The sequence below is a fragment of the Pelophylax lessonae genome, assembly GCF_965119305.1.
Source record: "Pelophylax lessonae genome assembly, chromosome: 2".
Classification (NCBI taxonomy): Eukaryota; Metazoa; Chordata; class Amphibia; order Anura; family Ranidae; genus Pelophylax; species Pelophylax lessonae.
This window is the reverse complement of record NC_138769.1, coordinates 312035881-312048951: the sequence shown is the minus strand read 5'-3', so window position 1 is coordinate 312048951 and position 13071 is coordinate 312035881. Positions and strand designations below refer to the sequence as shown.

Sequence of the window (13071 nt, the reverse complement as noted above, 5' to 3'; positions counted from 1 at the left end):
AATCGGAGCTGCCTGCCCCATGCATCCGACTTCCCACTGGCGAGTGGGGGCGGGAGCGTGCCGACGGCAGCACACGCTCTCGCCCCCTAGCTGCAGGCACACGACCGACGTATACGTATACCTTAAGTGGTTAAGTTAGGTAGAAAAAAAAATGGAAAAAATAAAAAAGCACATCTTTCCATCCTTGGAAAAATATAGAAATTCAATTTTGAACCTCATAGAAATTACAGAATGGACAAAGGGGGATGTGTCCCATCCAAAATGTACCAAATACCAATAGATATCCTTCCACTCTGTGGAGCGGGGGCACCCCTTTCATTAAGAGGACTTCCAGGCAGGTTTGGTGGACTTAGGAGTCCACGGCTTGCTACGCAAGGAAGTACTAAGCCTTGGTTTTGACACCGACACCGAGGAGAGTAAAAAGTCCCCCTTTCGCTGAGTAGAGGTAGTAGCCGTAGGAGTAAGAGACCAAGGTTTTTTTTTCTTGTGGAGTACTTTTACCCCCTGTGACTTTTTTTTTAAGAAACTATCAAGGGATTCTCCAAACAGGTGTTCAGCGTCAAAAGACGTGTAATAAAGGCATATAAAGACCGCAGACTAAGCCTGTTAAAGTAAAAATCCTGCTTATGAGATGAGACTCTAGAGACTTTGCAAAGAACTAAGAGTCAACACAGAACAATAAGGCTGGGGGAATGAGCTGTAATGGTTCAAAGAAAATGGGTAATCAAGGGTAGGATTATGTTTTCTATTAATTTCTCTTGTCCAGTTAGCAGTAGTCTGCCAAACAGACATGGCAGCAACAGCCTTTATGAACATAATTCTTAAAAAGGAAGGAAAATCCTTGTGGGAACTCTAAGGTTCTTATCTACTACCAGATCTACTACCAAAACAGCCCATTTATCTTAAAGTTATCTTTAAATGCCCCCCCCCCCTTTAAAAAAAAAAAACCCAAACGAAACAGGTTTGTACTTACCTGCAATGGAACTGCACAGAGTGCCCCTGAACCTCCTCTTCTCGAGTCCCCTCCTCTGCTCTGGCAAACAGGCGACCAGTGTAGGAAAGACTTAAGGCCCGTACACACGTACCGATCGTCGGCATACAAACGTCGCCGGACGAAAGATCTGCCGATTGTACGCTTGTTAGTATGGTGCCTCCGACAGCCGTCAGCGCACATTCTGCCGACAAGAGTGTCTTGCAAGCATTGAAATTTTTGTATGCCGACACCAGAGCGGCCGATTGTTCGCCAGTCAGTACAGAATTCGGACGACAGACCGCAGATTTGCAAGACTGGGCATGCTCAGAAAAGGAAAAACACAGGGAAAGTTAACCATTACATGACATCACTTCTGCAGTCGGCTGTAGTCGGCGGACAAAATTCTTGTGCTGTCTTTGCACTTTTCAACAGACACCGACAGCCCAGGGACAAAAGACGGCCGATCGTTCGCTGACGATCGGTACGTGTGTACGGGCCTTAAGACCCAAAGAACTCTCTACAGCTGGAACTAGACTACCTAGAGACCACAAGTGATAGGCAGTTTCCAACACTATAAACTGCAGAACACGACCTGGCTGCATCTTGCAAGTCCCTCAAAAGTTTGTCCACCAAAGTATGACTACTCACTTCTTAGAGGTCTTCCAAGTATCCCACAATGGGTATATCAAGAAAAGCAAGTACAACAAAATTTCTGAGAAATACCAGGTGTACAGGGGTGACACTGAGGATACAAAATCCTGGTAGGGCAGAGGAGAGTCAAGGATGGCTCCAGCTGACCAACAATATAAAGATGAAAAGGGATAGCACTGAGGAGTACCAAGTAATGCTGATGGCCTAATGCTCCAAGAGGAGAAGGTTTCTGAGAAGGTGAGGGTGCTGGCCAGGATAGGAGACATCTCCAGTTGTCGAACTGAGACAGGACCTAGAGCCAGAGCCTCTAAGTGGAGGAGTTCCCAGTTCTAAATCTCGTCTTGATGTCATCAATATGCTCCCCTAGTCTAACCCTCAACTGTCTTGTAGTGTGGCCAACATATTGCAGGCCACACGGACAAGACAGCAAATAGGTGACATGGGTGCTCTGGCAGGTAAACTGTTTAATATTATATTCTTTTTTCGTAACTTGGGAACGGAAATTTAGAATTTTTCACCATTTCTAATGGTTTTGCAAGGTTTGCACCTCCCACAAGTTAAAAAAAAACCCCTATAATGTAAAAATTAGGTAAGTTTTTTTTGGAGGGTCAGGTATATTTTTAACCAGTCTCTCAGGTTAGGGCCTCTACGGTACACGAATTTGAGTAGGTTTGGTATTAACCCTTTTAATTGCTTATCCCTAAAGAGAATAGGCCAATGTAGTCGTATAATGTGTTCAACTTCCTTGTACCCGATGTTAAAATCTGTGATAAAGGTCAGAGAATAGTCCTCTATTTCACTGACTCTGTCACTTAGTAACAGTTGTAGATCCATATTTGCCATCTCCTCCCTTACTTGTTGCAAGGCCCTAGATGTCTATATCCCTTCTCTTTGAATCTGTTAATCCGCACCTCTGTTTGTTGTTCAAAATATGTCCCCTTAGGACATACATTATGAGTATAGTATATATACTATACACTCATATAGAGTATGAGTATAATATATAGTATATAGGACATATATTACACATATGAGTATATTAGATATAACAACCATTTTTTTTTTATACATGGCGAGTATATTGATGTGTTTTTGCAACCCATGGTACAGAAATACTTGTCCTATTTATGGGACAGCAAACAACTTATTAACACACTGGACTCCTTGCTGCCAGAGGGAGAGGTTATCCTGGCCACTGTTGATGTGGAGTCCCTTTACACTAACATTGGCCAGGAGGACGCCTTGAGGGCAGTAAAGTGGGCATTGGCTGATCAATCCTCCATAGATGGTGAACAGAGTTCCCTTTTAAAAACATTAAAATTGGCCATGGGTAGTAATTATTTTTGGCTCCAAGGATCTTACTACCTGTAACACAAGGGGGTTGCAATGGGAGCCAAGTATGCTCCGAGCGTGGCCAACTTGTTTTTAAGTAAATGGGAGGATGAAGAGAATTTTGGTAAAGTAACTCTTTGTATACCAAGACCTATTTTAAGTCCACGGACCGCAATGGATATATTCTGGTCCATAGCGGTCACCATCCTAATTGGATTAGGGGTATACAAAAATAACAAATTATGCGCATACCTAGAAATTGTAAGGAGCGGACATATTTTGAACAACAAAGGTGCTGATTAACCTCCCTGGCGGTATGATTCTTTCGGATTTTAGGTGCTGAAAGCGGTACCATTATCTTGCATGTAATTCTTGTGAATGAGCAGCCCAAACCAACTGTAATTATATATACACATATACATACATACACACACACACCTATACATATACACACACACACACTTTATATATATATATATATATATATATATATATATATATATATATATATATATATATATATATATATATATATATATATATATATATATATATATATATATAAAAAGTACAGTGAAACTGCAGGAAAGGGCACTGGGGGCAAACTAATGTTATTTTTTATTTTTTTTTTTATTTTGAATTGCATCAGTGTGTTTGGTGTGTTTTACATTTGAATTTGCCGCCGGTTCCACCCCCCTGCGAACGTCACGTCGCAGGAGACGGAAGCCGGGGCACAGAGAGGATCGGGTGGAAGAACCGCCGCCAGACACCGCCGGGACACATCGCTGGATCCCGGTGACAAGGTAAGTAACCCTGCTACAGGATCCAGCGATGCTTCTGGCGGTACCCCGAGTGTGGCTCGGGGTTACCGCTTTTGGCTCTGAAATTTAACCCCGAGCCACGCTCGGGAATACCGCTAAGAAGGTTAACAGATTCAAAGAGAAGGAATATAGACATAGGGCCTTGCAACAAGGGAGGAGATAGCAAATATCTCAATACCAAACCTACCCAAATTTGAGTACCATAGAGGCCCTAACCTGAGAGATAGACTGGTTAAAAATATACCTGACCCTCCAAAAAAAAACGTACCACATTTTTGGTCTATAAGGGTTTTTTTACTTGTGGGAGGTGCAAACCTTGCAAAACCATTAGAAACAGAAAGCGAAAATTTCTAAATTTCCATTACCAAGTTAGGAAAAAAAGAATATATTATTAAACAGTTACCGTAATTACCTGCCAGAGCACCCATGTCATCTATCTGCTGTCTTGTCCATGTGGCCTGCAATATGTTGGCCGCACCACAAGCCAGTCGAGGGTTAAACTAGAGGAGCATATTGATAACATCAAGAAGGGATTTAAAAACCATAGTGTTTCAAAACGGTTAGTATATAATAGGGATCCTAGTCTTATTTATCTGTGGGATAGACAAAATAGAGCCCAATTGGAGAAGGAAAAACATGAGGATAGCGGTATCCCAAAACAAGTCCCGATGGATTTATAGGCTCTGTACTCTGCAACCCAAAGGTATGACTATAGATATGGATATTAATTGTTTTCTATCCAATCCATAGTGTAGTAGTCCCGATCTATAGTGTAGTGATTGCATCCATCTATTTCACTTTAATTTTACATATTGAAACTCAACTAGGCCATATAGGGTTGTTCTATAATGAATATTTCCAAAATAGGAGTGCCAATTGTATTGTATTTTTTTTTATATGTATTTCATGTACAATGATATGTATAATGTGTTAATGGATATATAGGTTATTGCATTTTTAATATATGGAATATATATTGTTGTGTCGGTGGCAGACACAAAAGGTAGAGATATACACACACACACACACACATTATATATATATATATATATATATATATATAGCTTATTTGATATGGGTGTATATTTCAGGGGGTTTAGCGTTATTTAATGTCATGAGGAGGAATGAATCATTTGTGTGGGCTTGATACGTTCCGTTGCATTGATAGATGGAAGCAGATGTAATAAGACACTAGACCCTCCCACACTCAAATGGGGGTGGAGTGGAGGGCGGAGTAAATTACACAAATAGTGATGAGCGACGTGCCTTCCCATCTCTGAAGACATCATTTTGTATGACGAAACACTGGAACGCACGTGGTGACGTCACAAGGAGAAAGTGGAATGCACGCCGGAAGGCCACACCGTCATCCCCTCTATCTCCGGTTCGTGATCAGTCACTTAAACGATTTCCAATGACTTGTTATTACTGCAGATTGTTTTAGCCCATGGATGGGTAATAAAATGTATACTTTTATACACTATTCTGAGCTTTTCTTCTTTTTGCCTTTCACCCGTTCTGTGAACAAGGAAAGTTGGAGGGGTTGCACATAGACTGGTGTCCATGGATATAAAAGATACCATTTCTGGTCGGGGTGACCACCAAAGCACTGCATGGTCTTGAGGCTATACAGCAGTCAAGACCAAAATCTTCTGGCGAGTGGCCCATTCATTACCACCTTTAGATCTTTTCTGTCGGTGAAGCCTAGTCATCATATGGCTGGCGGGGAAGATCACTTGTAGCAGCTGCACTTTATTCTTGCACAGAACGTTTCCAATTTGCACAAGATATTTATCAAATTTGCACTGAACTATTCATTGGCTGTTTACAGACTATTTCACTTTATTTACCATTTTTACAGTCACGGAACACAGAAAATAATATATTGTCACTATTTATGCACCAACACACATATGTAATTTATGTATTTTATTCTGGCAAGAGCTGAAGGTAGCCGCTCTATGTAGAGGCTAAACATTATATATATATATATATATATATATTTATATACACATTATATATATATATATATATATATATATATATATACACACATATAAATATTTTACATACACACACCCACATACGCACACACAGTTACATAGTTCGTCAGGTTGAAATAACACACAAGTCAATAATCTGCAATTGGATATTCCCTGGTTCAACTTTGTTAGTATCCAGTTATATGTACATTTAGGAAAGAATCCATGCTTTTTTATCTACTTAACTGGCCAGAACCAGCTCTTAAGGGAGTCTATTCCACATTTTCACAGCTCTTACTATGAAGAAACCTTTCCATATCAGAAGATGAAATGTATATTCCTCTAGATGTAAAGATTGCCCCCTTGTCCTCTGGGATGACCTTAAAGTGAATAACTAAACATCAAGTTCACTATATGGAACTTTTATGTATTTACACATGTTGATCATATCCCCCCTTAATCTCCTCTCAAGAGAGAATTCAGGCACACAGAGTAAATACTACTACACTGATTTGGGTTATTTTTACCATAGACATGTAGCAGAATACAATTTTATGCAAATTTACGTGAAACAAAAAATCTTAAACCAGAAAATAAAAAAAAAAATAAAAAATTTCTTGTATTTTTGTTTACGCAGAAAAAAAAAATCCAGCGGTAATACAGTCAGGTCCATAAATATTGGACCATCGACACAATTCTAATCTTTTTCGCTCTATACACTACCACAATGGATTTGAAAAGAAACAAACAGGATGTGCTTTAACTGCAGACTTTCAGCTTTTTTTGAGGGTATTCACATCACCAAATCAGGTGAAAGGTGTAGGAATTACACAGTCTGTATATGTGCCTCCCACTTTTTAAAGGGACCAAAAGTAATAGGACAATTGGCTGCTGAGCTGTTCCATGGCCAGATCTGTGTTATTCCCTCATTATCCCATTTATAAAGAGCAGATAAAAGGTCCAGAGTTAATTTCAAGTGTGCTATTTGCATTTGGAATCTGTTGCTGTCACCTCTCAATATGAGATCCAAAGAGCTGTCACTATCAGTGAAGCAAGCCATCATTAGGCTGAAAAAAAAACAAAACAAACCCATCATAGCAAAAACATTAGGTGTGGCCAAATCAACTGTTTGGAACATCCTTAAAAAAAAAAAAAAAAAAAAAAAAGAACCCACCAGTGAGCTCAGCAACACCAAAAGTCCCGGAAGACCACGAAAAACAACAGTGGTGGATGACCGAAGAATTCTTTCCCTGGTGAAGAAAACACCCTTCACAATAGTTGGCCAGATCAAGAACACTCTCCAGGAGGTAGGTGTATGTGTGTCAAAGTCAACAATCAAGAGAATACTTCACCAGAGTGAATACAGAGGGTTCACCACAAGATGTAAACCATTGGTGAACCTCAAAAACAGGAAGGCAAGATTAGAGTTTGCCAAACAACATCTAAAAAAGCCTTCACATTTCTGGAACAACATCCTATGGACAGATGAGATCAAGATCAACTTGTACCAGAGTGATGGGAAGAGAAGAGTATGGAGAAGGATGGAGAAGAAGCATGGTGGTGGTAATGTCATGGCGTGGGCATGTATGGCTGCCAATGGAACTGGTTCTCTTGTATTTATTGATGATGCGACTGCTGACAAAAGCAGCAGGATGAATTCTGAAGTGTTTCGGGCAATATTATCTGCTCATATTCAGCCAAATGCTTCAGAACTCATTGGACGGCGCTTCACAGTGCAGATGGACGATGACCCGAATCATACTGCGAAAGCAACCAAAGAGTTTTTTAAGGGAAAGAAGTGGAATGTTATGCAATGGCCAAGTCAATCACCTGACCTGAATCTGATTAAGCATGCCTTTCACTTGCTGAAGACAAAACTGAAGGGAAAATGCCCCAAGAACAAGCAGGAACTGAAGACAGTTACAGTAGAGGCCTGGCAGAGCATCACCAGGGATGAAACCCAGCGTCTGGTGATGTTTATGCATTCTAGACTTCAGACTAATTGACTGCAAAGGATTTGCAACCAAGTATTAAAAAGTGAAAGTTTGATTTAGGATTGTTAATCTGTCCCATTACTTTTGGTCCCTTAAAAAGTGGGAGGCACATATACAAACTGTTGTAATTCCTACACCTTTTACCTGATTTGGATATAAATACCCTCAAATTAAAGCTGAAACTCTGCAGTTAACGGACATCTTGTTTGTTTAATTTCAAATCCATTGTGGTGGGGTATAGAGCCAAAAAGATTAGAATTGTGTCGATGTCCCGATATTTATGGACCTGACTGTACCACCAAAGCTCGGTCTAAAAAAAAAAAAAAAAAAAAAAAAATGGAATTTTTTGTAAAATCTTACCGTAAAATTCCTTTCTCCGAGTCCTCCGACAGTCGCCGCCACTTCATAATCTTCACTAATTGGGGTAATTGACCAAGATTTGTTAATATCAAAGCTTTTAGCATATCACACCCCTAGGGGGTGGTCCCCTCAGTCAATACCTCCCTGCTTCCAGCATTCTCAACTCAGTTTCAGTAGCATAGCAGTAGAGTACATAAACAAACCCCAAAAGAGGGGCGGCGACTGTCGGAGGACTCAGAGAAAGGAATTTTACGGTAAGATTTTACAAAAATTCAGTTTTCTCTTACGTCCTCCGACAGTCGCCGCCACTTCATAATCTTCACTAATGGGCACGTCCCAAAGCAGTGTAGACATGAGGGGTGGGAAAAAACGCAGCCGCGAATAAAGCAACGCAGTACCCACATCAGAGAAAGGAACCTTACCAAAGTAAGAGAACCAACCTGGCAACAGGAAACGTGCTCAACAGGAGCAACAACCCAGGAAGAACAAGTAACCCAGGGGTAAAAACACCCCAACAGCCAAGGGCCCAAACAAGGGACCCTAAGGCACTGCCGCACTAAGAACTTTACGGCCAAAGGAAGCATCTGCCGATGCCTGAACATCCACTTTGTAAAATTTTGAGAAGGTGTGAAGGGACGACCAAGTCGCCGCCTTACACACCTGGGCCACAGAAAGACGATAGGCCCAAGACGTACTCAGAGATCTGGTAGAGTGCGCCTTCACAGGGAAAGGAGGAACCTTCCCCCTCAAAGCATAGGCTTGCACAATCGTCTGTCTGATCCATTTGGCGAGGGTAGCAGCCGACGCCGCCATGCCCTTCCGAGGTCCCTCTGGAAGGACGAATAGGGAATCCGACTTGCGAAAGGACTTAGTCGATGACAGGTAAACCCTGATCGCCCGAACAACATCCAAGGCATGCAAAGCCACCTCCTTCGGATGCTTAGGCTTCACGCAAAGCGAAGGCAAGACAATGTCCTCATTCAGGTGAAACTCCGAGATCCGTTTCGGAAGAAAAGATGGGTTAGGTCGCAAGACCACCTTATCCAAGTGAATCACCAAGTAGGGAGAGCTGCAGGACAAAGCCGCCAGCTCCGACACCCTGCGAGCCGAAGTGATCGCCACCAAAAAGGCAACCTTTTTGGACAACAGAGACCTCCCTGATCTTTTCAAAGGGAGCCCGTTGTAACACGGACAGAACAAAGTTCAAGTCCCATGGAGGCAAAGGTTCCCTCCTAGGAGGAGCCAAATGTCGCACCCCCTGAACAAAGGTGCTAATCAATGAATTAGACGCCACTGGGCGCTGAAAAAGAACGGCCAGCGCAGAAATCTGACCCTTAATTGTGGCCAGCGCCAAACGCTGGTCCACTCCAGTTTGGAGGAAAGCCAATACTCTCGACACCGAGTATGAGCGAGGGGAATACCCCCTGGACTCACACCAGGCAAAGTACGCTTTCCAAGTACGGTAGTAAATTTTTCCCGAAGAGGCTTTTCTAGCCTTGATCAAAGTGGGAATGACCTCAGGAGAGAGACCCCTATCCTTCAGTACCTGGCTTTCAGCCGCCAGGCCGTTAAAGCCAGCAACTGTAAAGCAGGATGGAATATCGGCCCTTGAGATAGAAGGTCGTCCCGAAGCGGCAGACGCCACGGAGCGTCGACTGCCAGATTTACGAGGTCTGCGTACCAAGACCGGCGAGGCCAGTCCGGTGCCACCAGAATCACCGCGTGCTGTTCCAAGGCCAATCTGCGAAGCAGCCTGGACAGCAGCTGAATCGGTGGAAAGGCATACATCAGACGATACTGATGCCAGGGCGCCACTAACGCGTCTGAGGCGTCTGCCCGAGGATCGCGCGTCCTTGTCACGAACCTTTCCACCTTGTTGTTCAGACGAGACGCGAACAGGTCCACATCCGGAAGACCCCACTTCTCGCACAACATCTGGAAGACATCCGGGTGAAGGGACCATTCCCCCTGGTCCAGGGTCTGGCGACTCAGATAGTCCGCCTGCCAGTTCTCCACCCCCGGAATGTGTACAGCCGTTATCGCCGGGACGTGCGTCTCGGCCCACGACAGAATGCTGTATACTTCCCGAGCAGCACGGGCACTGCTGGTGCCCCCTTGATGGTTGATGTAGGCCACCACTGTGGCATTGTCCGTCTGAACCCGAACCGGATGGCCCTGAAGCCGTTCCGACCAACGCAGAAGGCAAAGTTTTATCGCTCGCAATTCCAGAATGTTGATCGGAAGGGAGGATTCCTCCTCCGACCAAGTTCCCTGGGCGGACAGAACGCCCAGAACACCACCCCAGCCCGACAGGCTGGCATCCGTGGTGATCACCGTCCACAACAAGGGACGAAAGGACTTGCCCCCCGACACCGCCGGGTACTGGAGCCACCACAAAAGACCCCTTCGGGTGTGGCGGCTCAACGAAAGCTGCCGATCCAGAGACTGTGGACGCCCATCCCACTTGGCCAAGATCTCCGCCTGAAGACCCCGCGTGTGAAACTGGGCGAAGGGAATCGCCTCAAAAGTCGAGACCATTAGACCTAGACATCTCATACATGTCCGGAGGGACGAGCACTGAGTGTCCCTGAGGGACCTGACCTCGTCCTGAAGTGTCCGGAGCTTGTCTTCCGGCAGGAAGACCTTCGCTTGAGCAGAGTCCAGGATCATCCCCCGGTAGGGAAGACGAACCGACGGACACAACGTCGATTTTGGAAAATTTATCGTCCAACCAAACTCCTGCAGAGTCTGCATCGTGGTGGACAGGTCGTTCACCAGGCCTTGACTGGTCGCAGACCGAAGCAAGATATCGTCCAGATATCCCAAGACAGAGATGCTCTGGGCTCTCAAAGCCAGGACCGGCGCAAGCACCTTGGTGAAAACCCGCGGAGCCGAAGCGAGACCGAAGGGTAACGCCACGAATTGGTAATGATCCTCCGCAATGGCGATTTGAAGGTACCTCTGGTGACCCTCGAAAATGGGGATGTGAAGGGAAGCATCCTTCAGATCGATGGAGGCCATGAATTCCCCCGGACTCAGGGCAGCCACCACTGAGCGCAGGGATTCCATGCGGAACTTGCGAACCCGCAAAGCGGTTCAGAGCTTTCAAGTCCAGAATCGGACGCACTTTGCCCTCCTTTCTGGGCACAGTGAACAGATTGGAGTAGAACCCCAAAACCTGTCCCGATGAGGCACCGGAACCACCACTCCCTGGGCCCGCAGATCCCGCACCGCCAGGTGCAGATCCTGCAAACGCTCCGGAGACAGCTGAAGATTTGAGGGAAAAAATCTGCTCGCCGGCTGAGAGAGAAACTCGATCTTGCATACAGATCGAACGATTTCCTGAACCCACCTGTCCCGAATGCGGGCCAGCCAGGGTTGAAGAAAACCGAGCAAACGTCCCCCCCACCCCAGAACCGGGTGAGGGCGCCCCTTCAGGCCGAATTGGAATGGGCAGCGGACCCGGACTGGCCGGACTTCTGCTTACCTGCCCACGGCTTCTTCTGGGAGCCTTGGCCCTTGAAGGGCTTGCCCTTGTATTGCGACCGAAAGGCACGGAAGGACCCCTGAGAGGGCCTAAACGAGGTATTCTTCTTACCGCGAACAAACTTATTCTTGTGAGTTTGGGGTAAGAGAGTGCTCTTACCCCCGGAAATTCCCTTTATCAGAGAATTCAAAGACTCGACAAAAAAGGCGAGATCCCGCGTAGGGAAGATTAGCTAGAGTCTTGCGAGAAGATTGGTCAACCGACCAACATTTCAGCCATATCAGGCGACGGTTCAACACCGCTACACTGGAGAGGCGCGCAGCCAAAGGGACTAAATCCAAGTCCGCATCGCACAAATACATGACACCCTGATGAATTTGATCTACCATAGCCAACGTTGTCGGCGGAGCAGAGTCAGCCACCAGGGTGCGCCTGAGCACCTGCGTCCAATCTGCAATAGCTTGGGCTGCCATAATGGAAGCAAAAATAGGCTTCAGCATAGAACCAGCAACCGTATAAGTACGACGGGCCAGAGACTCCAATCTCCTGTCCGTAGGGTCCCGGAACACCGGGGTATCCTCAGCAGGAATCGCAGTAGATTTATTCAAAACTGCCACCGCGTGATCCACCTGAGGCGGCACACACCAACGCTCATCAGTGGTGGGTGTAAATGGATAACGCAGCTTGAACCTACTTGGCACAGTAAAAGGCTTCTTTAAATTGCGCCATTGCTCATCAACAGCGCGCTGAAATTCCGCAGGGCAGGGAAAAACCTGCGCTGATTTGCGTTTCCTTTTCGTCCCATAAGAGGACATCAAAGCAGGAGGACACGGTTCATCCTGCAGATGCAGTGTTTCCTTGATAGAAGTAATCAACTCATCCATGAGTGCAAGCTCTTCAGGCGAGCTGGGGGGAGAAGTATCAACTCCTTCTACCTCAGCCTCCCCCTCAGACCCCACAAGGTCCAGAGATGAACGAGACCCTGAGAAGGGCACTCCAGCCATAGCAGCCCCATCGCCCTCTGAATCAGAGGAAATAGATAACCTGGGCCGTTTTGCGGATCGATCAGCCATTAGCATCTGCACCTGAGAAGCCAAGTTCGCTACAACAGCAGCCAGATCAGCCCCCTCGGGGGATGCAGCAGCCCCTTGGCCCCCCACCAAGGTGGGAGGAAACTTGCAATCCTGAGAATCCATGCCCCAGTATCAACTGAAAATAAAGTACTGCCCCTTTAAGACCGCGGCGAATGCAGCCCACCGCACACTACCGTATGTACCGACCCCCACAGGGATAAGGAGCACTGAGCAAGGAAATACAGGATAAGGAAGGCAAAAACCTGGAGAGAGCACACAGCTGCTGCCACCGATCGCTGTTCCAGTGAAAAAGGAAGTGATGCAATGACTGACCGCCCTATATAGCCTATGAAGGCTTCACAAACATGGCCGCTCGGCTGAGGGAATCAAGGCAATAA

The 13071-nt window shown here is 45.5% G+C and overlaps 1 protein-coding gene across 2 annotated transcripts in view; it reads right to left on the bottom strand.

The window, feature by feature from the left end:
* The window catches only part of LOC309546965 (mitogen-activated protein kinase 14), a 158335-nt gene that overhangs the window by 56254 nt on the left and 89010 nt on the right, over positions 1–13071 (bottom strand). The window lies entirely within an intron of this gene.